The sequence below is a fragment of the Ranitomeya imitator genome, chromosome 2 (genome assembly GCF_032444005.1).
Source record: "Ranitomeya imitator isolate aRanImi1 chromosome 2, aRanImi1.pri, whole genome shotgun sequence".
Taxonomy (NCBI): Eukaryota; Metazoa; Chordata; class Amphibia; order Anura; family Dendrobatidae; genus Ranitomeya; species Ranitomeya imitator.
The window spans coordinates 355,973,119-355,987,852 of record NC_091283.1 but is presented as its reverse complement, the minus strand read 5'-3'; the positions used below and the strand labels follow the sequence as shown (position 1 = coordinate 355,987,852).

Here is a 14,734-nt window from a genome sequence, read left to right as displayed (position 1 = left end):
CCGCTCCGCACACACACGTGCGCTCTGCATTGTAAACCTCGTACACTGTGGCTCTGCTCCGTACACATACGGCTCTGCTCTGTAGTCCTTGTACACATACGGCTCCGCTCCGTATACCCCCGTACACACATGGCTCTGCTCGATGCACACACCTCCGGTCCGTACACACACGGCTACGCTCCATACACATCGTACACACGCAGCTCCGCTCCGTACACCTCGTACACACGCAGCTCCGCTCCGTACACCTCGTACACACACTGCTCCGCTCCGTACACCTCGTACACACTCGGCTACGCTCCATACACCTCATACACACTCGGCTACGCTCCATACACCTCGTACACGCAAGGCTCCGCTCTGTCCATCTCGTACACACACGGCTCCGCTCCGTACACCTCGTACACACACGGCTCCGCTCCGTACACCTCGTACACACGGCTCTGCTCCGTACACCCCGTACACACACGGCTCTGCTCCTTACACCTCGTACACACATGGCTCTGCTCTGTACACCTCATACACACGGCTCCGCTCCGTACACCTCGTACACACACGGCTCTGCTCCGTACACCTCGTACACACACGGCTCCGCTCCGTACACCTCGTACACACACGGCTCCGCTCCGTACACCTCGTACACACAGGGCTCCGCTCCGTACACCCCGTACACCCCGTACACAGACGGCTCTGCTACATCCACCCTGTAAACCCCTCCTGACCCCACACATAAACTTCCCCTCATCCAGCACCATGACAACCAGCACAGCAGAGTCCTGCATACACTGAGGCCCCTGATCATGTGACCCCTGACTCCTCCCCTCCTGTGACCTCATCACAGGTCCTGTGCGCACAGAACAGCCATATATGTGGTGTGCGGCTCTGCAGGTGGAGGTAGGTGCTGGAGATTCCCCATTACTGGGTGCAGGGGGCAGTAACCCCTTCAGTGCTGAGACTATTTTGGTGTCGTTATTTTGTCTCCTTGTAAGAATCAATAACGTTTTGTTCCTCTTCCTCTAATAGTTACGACCCAACTATGAAAGACGGGAAATAAGGAAACACGGATTACTCACATAGTACAATGACGCTTTCTTTCTCCACACACATAGTATAATGATGCCCTCGAACCACCATCCCCCCCCACACAGTATAATGTTCCCACAGTACCGCCATCCCCAAATACACAGTATAATGTTCCCACAGTACCACCATCCCCCCCACACACAGTATAATGTTCCCCCAGTACTGTCATCCCCCCACACAGTATAATGTTCCCCCAGTACTGTCATCCCCCCCCACACAGTATAATGTTCCCCCAGTACCTCCATCCCCCCACACAGTATAATGTTCCCACAGTACTGCCATCCCCCCCACACACAGTATAATGTTCCCACAGTACCGCCATCCCCCCACACAGTATAATGTTCCCACAGTACCGCCATCTCCCTCACACACAGTATAATGTTCCCACAGTACCGCCATCCCCAAATACACAGTATAATGTTCCCACAGTACTGCCATCCCCCACACAGTATAATGTTCCCCCAGTACCTCCATCCCCCCACACAGTATAATGTTCCCACAGTACTGCCATCCCCCCCACACACAGTATAATGTTCCCCCAGTACCTCCATCCCCCCACACAGTATAATGTTCCCACAGTACTGCCATCCCCCTCACACACAGTATAATGTTCCCACAGTACCGCCATCCCCAAATACACAGTATAATGTTCCCACAGTACTGCCATCCCCCACACAGTATAATGTTCCCCCAGTACCTCCATCCCCCCACACAGTATAATGTTCCCACAGTACTGCCATCCCCCCCACACACAGTATAATGTTCCCACAGTACCGCCATCCCCAAATACACAGTATAATGTTCCCACAGTACTGCCATCCCCCACACAGTATAATGTTCCCCCAGTACCTCCATCCCCCCACACAGTATAATGTTCCCACAGTACTGCCATCCCCCCCACACACAGTATAATGTTCCCACAGTACCGCCATCCCCCCACACAGTATAATGTTCCCACAGTACTGCCATCCCCCTCACACACAGTATAATGTTCCCACAGTACCGCCATCCCCAAATACACAGTATAATGTTCCCACAGTACTGCCATCCCCCACACAGTATAATGTTCCCCCAGTACCTCCATCCCCCCACACAGTATAATGTTCCCACAGTACTGCCATCCCCCCCACACACAGTATAATGTTCCCCCAGTACCTCCATCCCCCCACACAGTATAATGTTCCCACAGTACTGCCATCCCCCTCACACACAGTATAATGTTCCCACAGTACCGCCATCCCCAAATACACAGTATAATGTTCCCACAGTACTGCCATCCCCCACACAGTATAATGTTCCCCCAGTACCTCCATCCCCCCACACAGTATAATGTTCCCACAGTACTGCCATCCCCCCCACACACAGTATAATGTTCCCACAGTACCGCCATCCCCAAATACACAGTATAATGTTCCCACAGTACTGCCATCCCCCACACAGTATAATGTTCCCCCAGTACCTCCATCCCCCCACACAGTATAATGTTCCCACAGTACCGCCATCCCCAAATACACAGTATAATGTTCCCACAGTACTGCCATCCCCCACACAGTATAATGTTCCCCCAGTACCTCCATCCCCCCACACAGTATAATGTTCCCACAGTACTGCCATCCCCCACACAGTATAATGTTCCCACAGTACCGCCATCCCCCCCACACACAGTATAATGTTCCCCCAGTACCGCCATCCCCAAATACACAGTAGAATGCTCCCCCAGTACCGCCATCCCCCCACACAGTATAATGTTCCCACAGTACCGCCATCCCCCCCACACACAGTATAATGTTCCCCCAGTACCGCCATCCCCCCACACACAGTATAATGTTCCCCCAGTACCGCCATCCCCCCACACACAGTATAATGTTCCCCCAGTACCGCCATCCTCCCACACAGTATAATGTTCCCCCAGTACCACCATCCCCCCCACACACAGTATAGTGTTCCCCCAGTACCGCCATCCCCCACACACAGTATAATGTTCCCATAGTACTGCCATCCCCCCACACACAGTATAATGTTCCCACAGTACCACCATCCCCTCCTCACACAGTATAATGTTCTCACAGTACCACCATCTCACACACACACAGTATAATGTTCCCCCAGTACCGCCATCCCCCCACACACAGTATAATGTCCCCACAATACCACCATCCCCCACACACAGTATAATGTTCCCCCAGTACCGCCATCCCCCCACACACAGTATAATGTCCCCACAATACCACCATCCCCCCACACACAGTATAATGTTCCCCCAGTACCGCCATCCCACCACACACAGTATAATGTTCCCCCAGTACCGCCATCCCACCACACACAGTATAATGTTCCCCCAGTACCGCTATCCCCCCACACACAGTATAATGTTCCCCCAGTACCGCCATCCCCCCACACAGTATAATGTTCCCCCAGTACCGCCATCCCCCCACACACAGTATAATGTTCCCTCAGTTCCGCCATCCCCTACACACAGTATAATGTTCCCACAGTACCGGCTTCCCCCCACACACAGTATAATGTTCCCCCAGTACCGCCATCCCCCACACACAGTATAATGTTCCCATAGTACTGCCCTGCCCCCACACACACAGTATAATGTTCCCCCAGTACCGCCATCCCCCACACACAGTATAATGTTCCCATAGTACTGCCCTCCCCCCCCCCCACACACAGTATAATGTTCCCCCAGTACCGCCATCCCCCACACACAGTATAATGTTCCCATAGTACTGCCCTCCCCCCACAGACACACACAGTATAATGTTCCCACAGTACCGCCATCCCCCCCACACACAGTATAATGTTCCCACAGTACCGCCATCCCCCCCACACACAGTATAATGTTCCCCCAGTACCGCCATCCCCCACACACAGTATAATGTTCCCATAGTACTGCCCTCCCCCCACACACACACAGTATAATGTTCCCCCAGTACCGCCATCCCCCACACACAATATAATGTTCCCACAGTACCGCCATCCCCCCCACACACAGTATAATGTTCCCCCAATACCGCCATCCCCCACACACAGTATAATGTTCCCATAGTACTGCCCTCCCCCCACACACACACAGTATAATGTTCCCCCAGTACCGCCATCCCCCACACAATATAATGTTCCCACAGTACCGCCATCCCCCCCACACACAGTATAATGTTCCCCCAGTACCGCCATCGCCCACACACAGTATAATGTTCCCATAGTACTGCCCTCCCCACACACACACAGTATAATGTTCTCACAGTACCACCATCCCCCCCCTCACACAGTATAATGTTCCCCTGATAATGTTCCTTTGATAAAAGACTTTTGGAAGACGCCCCAGTGCAGCTCCTACACTGTCTCTAATCCAATTACAGAAACCACAGTCACCACATATATATGTGACACAGGTTCTATGGTCTAGGCAGATACCTTACTGTGTCATTTTTTTTAATAAAACTTGTGGACTAGGATTGGATTAGTTAAATTAGTTGGAATGATGTCCCTAACCTCAGGATCTGCTTGAAGAATACATCTATGTTTTTTTAATTATCCGATAGACCTGATTTGATTGCAAAATGTAGCTATAATCCTTACTATTCTTTTATTGTCCCCTCTTTTCCTGGTGTGTAGGAGTGATTGTCTATCGTGATAAAGAGCATCCTACATAGATCAGCCCATAGTATTTTTGGGCTACCATCTCTGGATGAATCTATTCCTTAAGTCCATTGTCTGCATCCTAAACTCATCAATTTGTGAACAATTTCTCCTAATTCAGTTGTATAGTCCCTTAAGTAAACCTTTTTTGAGAAAAGACAGGGCAATGACTTTCCTATTTGAGTAAATTGTTTGTGGCAGATTTCCTTACCTATCCCTTCTAATGGTGAGGCCCAGGAATGGCAACTCTGTGCTGCTCATTTCTGGCTTGAATTTTAGGCTAACGTTGTTGATATTCAGACACAAATCAGATAAAATTTAACTTTTAATACGTAATTCTAAAACAGACACCACATATAAAAACAATCACCATACAGCCGTGCTGGCTACTTGCACCCTGCACAGCAAATCCTGTTTCAAAGCCTACCTACCAGCGGAGGTTGGCACCCTAAACACAAAAAAACGAGAAATGGCACCCCCGCTCCTCGGCGGCTCTCCCCGAATCTCCTGGATAACCCTGTGCTGGTGAGACACATATTGATCCAATTATACACACAGGAAAAGGAGTAACGAGGATTGCCAGTTAGAGGACTAATAACAAAAAGTAGACAATGATGATGATGATGGCAATGTGCAATAGGGTGAATAGTGCCACAACAACAAAGTGATAAGTGCAATTACTACCTCGCTATGCTATTCCCTGCAGATGTAAAACCTGCCTGACAGCGGAGGTAGGCACCCTACTTATCAGCGGATATGGCGTCCCCGCTCCACGATGACTGTCCCCAAGAGTCCCTAATTATTGTCTAGTAGATCCAGATGATAAACTCATCGGGTAGCCATATATTCAATAACAGGCAGTCAGAAAAAAACACACTGTCAATATAGAACACATGAAAGTTCGATGACACATGGTGATAGTAAACTAGATAACTCTGATAACAGCAAGCAAAAAGAGGTACTTATGGTTTCAGATGCTCTCAGTGACCGCTACGCATTTCACAATATCGGATCAGGAGGTTCAGATGTAACGATGCTGCATGGTAGCCGTCCACCTTCCTTCAAAATATAGATATCCCCATTGCTCGAAAAAAGGGATTTGTACTTCTTCCACTCACTAGAGGTAAAGCATTATTGCCTCCCAAAATGGAGTCACATTGGAACACATGAGCAGCTCCTGCGCGCCGACCGCGCATGTCTGGAAGTTGCGCAGTGCTCCACACGAAGCCCCTCACTGGCACACACCGGAACTACATCATCAGCTGCAGACCAATGCGTTCTACTGTGGAACGCAAGACTATACTATCAGCATGTTGATTAGCCATGTAGAATATATTAACCCCTCACAACCATAATGGGACTTCACGAAACTTATACCGTATATACTTGAGTATAAGCCGAGATTTTCAGCCCAAAAAAATGGGCTGAAAGTGCCCCTCTCGGCATATACTCGAGTCATGGTCGGCGTGGGGGGTCAGCGGGTGAGGGGGAGCGACGACGGTCACATACTCACCTGCTCCTGGTGCGGTCCCTGCGTGTCCCATGGTCTCCGGCGCCGGCAGCTTCTTCCCCTGTTCAGCAGTCACGTGGTACCACTTATTAAAGTAATCCCATAGGGGTGGAGCCGCATATTCATTCCTGTAATGAGCGGTACCTGTGACCGCTGAACAGAGGAAGAAGCTGCCGGCGCCGGAGACCATCTGTCCGGGAGAAGCTGCCAGGGACTGCGCGAGAGCAGGTGAGTTTTTCATATTCACATTTCCTCGTTCCACCGCCGCCCCGTCTTCTGCGTCCTCTGCAGTGACTGTTCAGGTCAGAGGGCGCAATGACATATTAGTGTGCGCGCCGCCCTCTGCCTGAACAGTCAGTGCGGAGAGATGGGACGCTGAGGAGCAGCGGGCAGCAACGAGAGGTGAGTATGTCATTTTTTTTTTTATTGCAGCAGCAGCATTATATGTGGCACATTGTTATATGGAGCATCTTATGGGGCCATAATGAACTGTATGGAGCATTATATGTGGCACATTGTTATATGGAGCATGTTATGGGGCCATAATGAACTGTATGGAACATTATATGTGGCACATTGTTATATGGAGCATCTTATGGGGCCATAATGAACTGTATGGAGCATTATATGTGGCACATTGTTATATGGAGCATCTTATGGGGCCATAATGAACTGAATGGAGCATTATATGTGGCACATTGTTATATGGAGCATTTTATGGGGCCATAAAGAACTGCATGGAGCATTATATGGGGCATATTGTTATATGGAGCATCTTATGGGGCCATAATGAACTGTATGGAACATTATATGGGGCACATTGTTATACGGAGCATCTTATGAGGCGATAATGAACTGTATGGAGCATTATATGTGGCACATTTTTATATGGAGCATCTTATGGGGCCATAATGAACTGTATGGAGCATTATATGTGGCACAATGTTATATGGAGCATCTTATGGGGCCATAATGAACTGAATGGAGCATTATATGTGGCACAATGTGTCTATGGAGCATCTTATGGGGCCATAATCAGCATTTGTGCAGCATTATATGGGGCATAATAGTCTATGGAGCATCTTATGGGACCATAATCAACATTTGTGCAGCATTATATGGGGCATATTTTAATATGGAGCATCTTATGGGGTCCATCATAAATTTTATGGAGCATTATATGGGGCGTATTTTGTATGGAGCATCTTATGGGGCCATCATGAAATGTATGGAGCATTATATGGGGCTCCTGATTCAATATGGACATTCAAAAACACTTAACCTACTGATGTCTCAATTAATTTTACTTTTATTGGTATCTATTTTTATTTTTGACATTTACCGGTAGCTGCTGCATTTTCCACCCTAGGCTTATACTCGAGTCATTAAGTTTTCCCAGTTTTTTGTTGCAAAATTAGGGGTCTCAGCTTATACTTGGGTCGGCTTATACTTGAGTATATACGGTAAATAGAGCAAATTATCTGCTAGTATATCTCACGGAGCCAGAAAAGAGATATATGAAGGAAAGTAGATGTTTAAAATAAACCTTATAAAGATAATTGCTTAGGATTGATTTGATTGATTATCACAATGATTTGTGAACCCTTGTAATAATCATGGGGAATAAAACTGAGCATGGCAAGAAATTTTCTTTCATAAAAAGACTCTGAATCAAGCATAAAAGCTGGATTATAGTCAACCATGGCTACAAGAAGCACACGAATGAGAGACTCTCTTTGAGACCCGACGGTGCCAATGAATCCAAGCAATGGATCCATGAACATTCTTTTTGGAGTAACAGTCTGTCCTAGTTACCTCCTCGAGGGTTTTGATTTATAACATCAATGACACTGAATGAAATCTCAACAATGATGTTGCCTTGGTGTATCTCATTAATATGTCTGGCTATAGGTGTGTCATGTTTGTGCCTTGTGTCAGCAATGTGCTCGCCCACTCTTCTCCTAAATTCCCTTATTGTTTTACCGACATAGCCTTTGGGACAATTGCAGGTTGCGACATATACAAGTCCAGTGGTCTTACAATTAGAAAAGTCACGAAGATAAAATTTCTTGCTAGTAGATGAACTGACCACATATTTGCAAGGTTTCATAAACCTGCAATTGACACAGCTACCACGTTTGAAGAAACCACAGGTTTTCCAGTCCACTCAGGTACCCTCCAACCCCGATCTTTTGAACAGGCTATGTACCACGTTGTCTTTAAGGGATCGTCCCTTCCTGAAAGTGACCATTGTTCGTGGTCCAATACTGCCTGCCAAGTCAGGATCAGCTGTTAAAATGTCCCAATATTTATTGAGGATCCCCATAATTCTCTTATTTTGACAGTCAAAGGTACCAATGATCCTAGTGACATCTAAATTCTCAGTGGGGCGTCTCGTGTGGGTTTGTAATAAAGAACTCCTCTCTCAAGATAAGGCATGGTTAAATGCCATCTCGACAGTCCCCCTAGGATACCCTTTTTCAAAAAATCTCTTAATTTCCGCTGATTGTTGCAGAAAAACATCCATGTCAGAGCAGTTCCTCCTTAGCCCCAAGAATTGACCTCTAGGAATACCACGCTTTAAAGCTTCCGGACGTTGGCTATCCCACCTGGGCAAGCTGTTAGTGCTTGTGGGTTTACGATAGATCTGAGTTTTTAAAGAGTTTCCCTGTTTTTTTGGATCTGAACATCAAGGAATGGCAGGATAGTTTTATTCAATTCGAATGTAAATCTTATATTAATGGAGTTATTGTTCAACTCCTTTACAAACTTAAGCTGGTTTCAGTACCCTGCCAGATAAACACGTCATCAATAAATCTGTACCAGACCCCCACATGTTGATGTCACCATCTTGGTTCATTTGGAAAGACTATGGTTTCCTCCCATCAGCCCAGGAACAGGTTGGCATAGGATGGGACAAAGGGACTGCCCATCGCCGTGCCCCTGAGCTGGTGGAAGTAATTCCTGTCAAAGATAAAAACGTTTTTTGTAAGCGTGAATTGTAACTGGTCCAGTACAGATTGACTGTGGGCCCTAGATTTCAAAAAGTGTTCAACAGCTGTTATGCCCAAACTATGTGGTATATTACTGTACAAAGCCTCAACATCAATGGAGGCCAAGAAGGAACCCTCCATGACATGGATGCCTTTCAATTTGAGAAGGAGATCAGAGGTATCCCTAATATAGGAGGGAAGGGGAGCACAAACAGATGGAGTATCTCGACATCACAGTTTTGAATCAATTAATCAGACCCTGAGACTATAGGACGTCCCTTAATGGGACTGAGTCCCTTATGCACCTTTGTAAGGTGTAAAACGTGGCAGTTAAAAGTCGCAATGGATAAAGAAACTCAAACTAATTTTTAGAGATCAGACCCTTAGTTTTAGCTGGCTCAAGTAGATGTTTCAATTCAGTTTTAAAAGTTACAGAAGGATCAGATCGCAACACTTCATAGGTATCAGAATCTCTAAGTATAACACATCTTTAAATAATCAGATTCTTCCATTATTACCAGATTTCCCCCTTTATCAGAGGGTTTGGTTATCAATCAATTAACCTTCATTAATCTTGCTAATGTCTGTTGTTCACCTTGTGTTAAATTAGAGTCTGAAATAATCTATGGAATTTTGCGTAAATCCCTTTCCACTAGTCTGAGGAAGATATCAATAATGGTAATGTCACCCGGTGGTGGCATTTTGGTGCTCTTATTCCTCAGGGTGCCTACATGAACCTGAGAAATAAGAGCTCCAAAATGCCACCACCGGGTGACATTACCAGTATTGATATCTTCCTCAGACTAGTGGAAAGGGATTTACGCAAAATTCCATCGGGTATTTCAAACTCTAATTTAATACAAGGTGTACAAGAGGCATTAGCAATATTAATGAAGGTTAGTGGATTGATAATCAAACTTTTTGATAAAGGGAGAAATCTGGTAATAATGGAAGAATCTGATTATTTAAAGATATGTTATACTAAGAGATTCTGATACCTATGAAGTGTTGCGATCTGATCCTTCTGTAACTTTTAAAATTGAATTGAAACATCTACTTGAGCCAGCTAAAACTAAGGGTCTGATCTCTAAAAAAGAGTTTGAGTTCCTTTTTCCATTGCAACCTTTAACTGCCACGTTTTTCACCTTACCGAAGGTGCATAAGGGACTCAGTCCAATTAAGGGACGTCCTATAGTCTCAGGGTCTGATTCATTGATTCAAAACTGTGGTGTCTATATCGATGAGATACTCCGTCCCTTTGTGCTCGCCCTTCCCTCCTATATTAGGGATACCTCTGACCTCCTTCTCAAATTGGAAGGCATCCATGTCATGGAGGGTTCCTTCTTGGCCTCCATTGATGTTGAGGCCTTGTACAGTAATATACCACATAATTTGGGCCTAACATCTGTTGAACACTTTTTGAAATATAGGGCCGTTCAATGTAGAGCCCACAGTCAATCTGTACTGGACGTGTTACAATTCACGCTTACAAAAAACTTTTTAATCTGTGACAGGAAGTACTTCCACCAGCTCAGGGGCACGGCGATGGGCAGTCCCTTTGTCCCATCCTATGCCAACCTGTTCCTGGGCTGGTGGGAGGAAACCATAGTCTTTCCGGATGAACCAAGATGGTGGCATCAACATGTGGGGGTCTGGTACAGATTTATTGATGACGTGTTTATCTGGCAGGGTATTGAAACCAGCTTTCTTAAGTTTGTAAAGGAGTTGAACAATAACTCCATTACTATGAGATTTACATTCGAATTGAATAAAACTACTCTGCCATTCCTTGATGTTCAGATCCAAAAAACAGGCATGCACTTTAAAAACCCAGATCTATCGTAAACCCACAAGCACTAACAGCTTGCTCAGGTGGGATAGCCACCATCCGGAAGCTTTAAAGCGTGGCATTCCTAGAGGTAAGTTCTTGACGATAAGGAGGAACTGCTCTGACATGGATGTTTTTCTGCAACAATCAAAGGTAATAAAGAGGAGATTTTTTGAAAAAAGGGTATCCTAGGGGGACTGTCGAGATGGCATTTAACCATGCCTTATCTCGAGAGAGGAGTTCTTTATTACAAACCCACATGAGACGCCCCACTGAGAATTTAGAGGTCACTAGGATCATTGGTATCTTTGACTGTCAAAATAAGAGAGTGATGGGAATCCTCTATAAATATTGGGACATTTTAACAGCTGATCCTGACTTGGCAGGCAGTATTGGACCATGGCCAATGGTCACTTTCAGGAAAGGATGATCCCCTAAAGACAACGTGGTACATAGTCTATTCAAGAGATCGGGGTTGGAGGGTACCTGGCTGGACCGGAAAACCTGTGGTTTCTTCAAATGTGGTAGCTGTGTCAACTGCAGGTTTATGAAACCTTGCAAATATGTGGTCAGTAGAGTTGAGCGACTTTTACTTTTTTCGGATCGAGTCTGGTTTCGCGAAACCCGACTTTGTCAAGAGTCGGGTAGGGTGAAATCGGCCGATTATTGCAAAAAGTCGGGGGCCGACTGAAACACGAAACTAAATGCAAGTCAATGGGGAATCAAAGCCGGCAGTGAGCCCATTTTAATGCCCAAAACATCAATTCTTATTACTTAAGCTTGTCAATCTTAATTTACTTTATAATAATAGTTAGGCATTGAAAACTGGGAGTCATTTGGCTAAAGTTGCTGGGGGGGGGGGGGGGGTTAGGTAGGGCTGGCTCAAGATTTTCGTGGGCCCAGGAAACACGGAATACGTCACGGCGGTGGAGCAGGGAGAGGTATATATTTCAACTTTGCAAGTGCTGTGATCCAGAGCAAGCAGGGGGCCCACTCGTTGGCACTGGCACAGGACCCCTCATAGTACGGCAGTGTGTTTGATGGCGGGTGGCGCCTCCCACTGGCAGAGACACTTTTGCGTACTATGAGGGACCCTGTGCCAGTGACGTCGCCAACGAGTATGCCCCCCACCCCACCATGAAGGAACCTGCACTTTCATCTGCACCTTCCTCTTTGCCCCCATGTAAGGTGGTATAGTATGCGGGAAGGGGAACCTGACTTTCAGCAGGGTCAGATTCTGGCTGTGTAGAGTGCAAGGGGAATGTAGTGGTCTGGGTCAATGTACCAGTAGACTCATCTAGCAGTGGCTGGGCAATGGGCAGGATGAGGAGGAAACACAGATATAGGCCCAAATAATAAAGTAGGCTAAATGCAGTTCAAAATTGGTAACAGGACTAAACAGGCGGCATTGCTTTGTTCAGTGGAGGACAACTGTAATGAGTGGCAGACACAGTTAGTAGGTCCAAATAACAAAGTAGGCTAAATGCAGTTCAAAATTGGTAACAGGACTAAACAGGTGGCATAGCTAGGTACAGGGGTGGGCTTCTATGATGAGTAGCAGACAGTGGTAGTAGGCACAAAGTATTAACTGGTCTAAATGGAGGCCAGGGCCCCTGTATATTTTAACTATCATCTATCATTTCAACAAATTTGTATTGGCAGTGCCATTGAAGGACGTAACAGCACAGACTACACAGTGGTGGAGCAGGGAGAGGTAAGTATTGCAAGTGGTAGAGCACTGTTTGAGCTGGGGGGACACTCTCTCGTGGGCGGCGGTACTGGCACAGGGTTCCTCATATTACGACGGTGTGTCTCACGATGGTTGTGCACCACCACCATCAGAGACACTTCATTGTACTATGAGGGACCCTGTGCCAGTGCCGTCGCCCAAGAGTGGGCCCACCCACCTGTCCAGGCAAACGGCACTCGCACGGGTGCTTGCGCCAGGTGGTGACCACGGCCCTGTGGGGGGAGTCATTCCATTTAGGGAGGTATAAAAATGGCCTATGGTGGACATTCAGCAGCTGCAAATGGAGAAATTGGAGAAGTCAGTAAGAGGAGGCCAAAAGCAAGACATTTTTCAGGCAAGCTGCGTGTCAGCAGGGGAAGGTGGGGCAAATTAATTTGAAATCCATGATTGGTTCATTTTAATGAAGGTTAGATCATCAACATTCTGGGTTGCCAGACGTGTCCTTTTTTCAGTCAGTATTGAACCAGCAGCACTGAAGACTCTTTCTGATAGCACACTAGAAGCAGGGCAAGCAAGCTCCTGTAATGCAACACAATGTAAGTGGCAGAAAGTGGCTGGCTGACATACAACAAACTAACAGGACTGCAGTATATTCACTTTGTGAGAATTTGAATCTCACTTTTTTTGGGGAGACTGATATATGAAAAAATACAAGGGCTGTAGTACAATTTCAATCTCCCTACAATGATCTCAGGAAAAGTATGGCAGCAATAAAAAGGACTGCTGCACACAAAAGTGTGGACAAATAAACAAGATAACTCTGCAGAAAGCACTGTGCAAAAAGCAGTTGGTTTGCACAGCAGCGTGCAAACTGCAATGCAGCTATCAGGGAGCCTTATAAGGCAGCCTAATAAGCTACAGAGCTGATGCACAAAAATATAGCCTCCACTGTCCCTGCAAAAAAATGGTGGTGTTGGACAGTGGAAATCGCTACAGCACAAGCGGTTTGGGGGTTAATCTTCCCTCCCTAACTATATCCCTTCTTCTGGTGAAGCTGCAGCAACCTCTCCCTATGCTAAGATCGGCAGAAGTAAGATGGCGGCCGGCGTGCACCCCCCTTTATAGCCCTTGTGATGCCGCAGAAAGCAAGCCAATCACTGTCATGCCCTTCTCTAAGATGGTGGGGAACGAGACCTATGTCATCACGCTGCCCACACTCTGCGTCCTCCTTCACTGGCTGAAAAATGGCGCTGAAAGCGTAATACGAAACGCGACTTTTGTGCGCAGATCGCCGACCTCATGGCTGATCCCACACTAGGGTCGGGTTTCATGAAACCCGACTTTGCCGAAAGTCGGCGATTTTTGAATTTGTCCGATCCGTTTCGCTCAACCCTAGTGGTCAGTACATCTACTAGCAAGAAATTTGATCTTCGTGACTTTTCTAATTGTAAGACCACTGGATTTTCCTAGATGGTCGGTGCAAATGACAGTCAGTCTAATAAAAGTCATCACCCGTTAGATTATACATCGAATTTTATTGAAGAAACCTCCCAATGATAAGAGTATAATATAATCTCCAAAATAAATGAAAACTCAAAATGCACTGTTCCAAATTATTAGACACAGTAGAATTTCTATACATTTGATATGATTTAAAGAACTGAAAATGCTCGTTTGTGGAATTTGCAGCATTAGGCGGTCACATTCACTGAACAAAACAGCTATTTAACGCCAAAACCTCCTAACAGGCCAAGTTACATGTTAACATAGGACCCCTTCTTTTATATCACCTTCACAATTCTTGCATCCATTGAACTTGTGAGTTTTTGGAGAGTTTCTGCTTGTATTTCTTTGCATGAAGTCAGAATAGCCTCCCAGAGCCGCTGTTTTGATGTGAACTGCCTCCCACCCTCATAGATCTTTTGCTTGATGATACTCCAAAGGTTCTCTGTACGGTTGAGGTCAGGTGAAGATGGTGGCCA

The 14,734-nt window shown here is 46.3% G+C and overlaps 1 protein-coding gene across 1 annotated transcript in view; it reads left to right on the top strand.

Moving 5' to 3' along the window:
- Window positions 1-845: 845 nt before the first annotated feature.
- Window positions 846-14,734, top strand: part of LOC138663791 (oocyte zinc finger protein XlCOF22-like) — a 90,245-nt gene continuing 76,356 nt past the window's right edge. The window contains exon 1 of the mRNA XM_069750129.1: window positions 846-894. The gene's annotated coding sequence lies outside the window, so the exon portion shown is untranslated. The remainder of the gene's footprint in view (window positions 895-14,734) is intronic.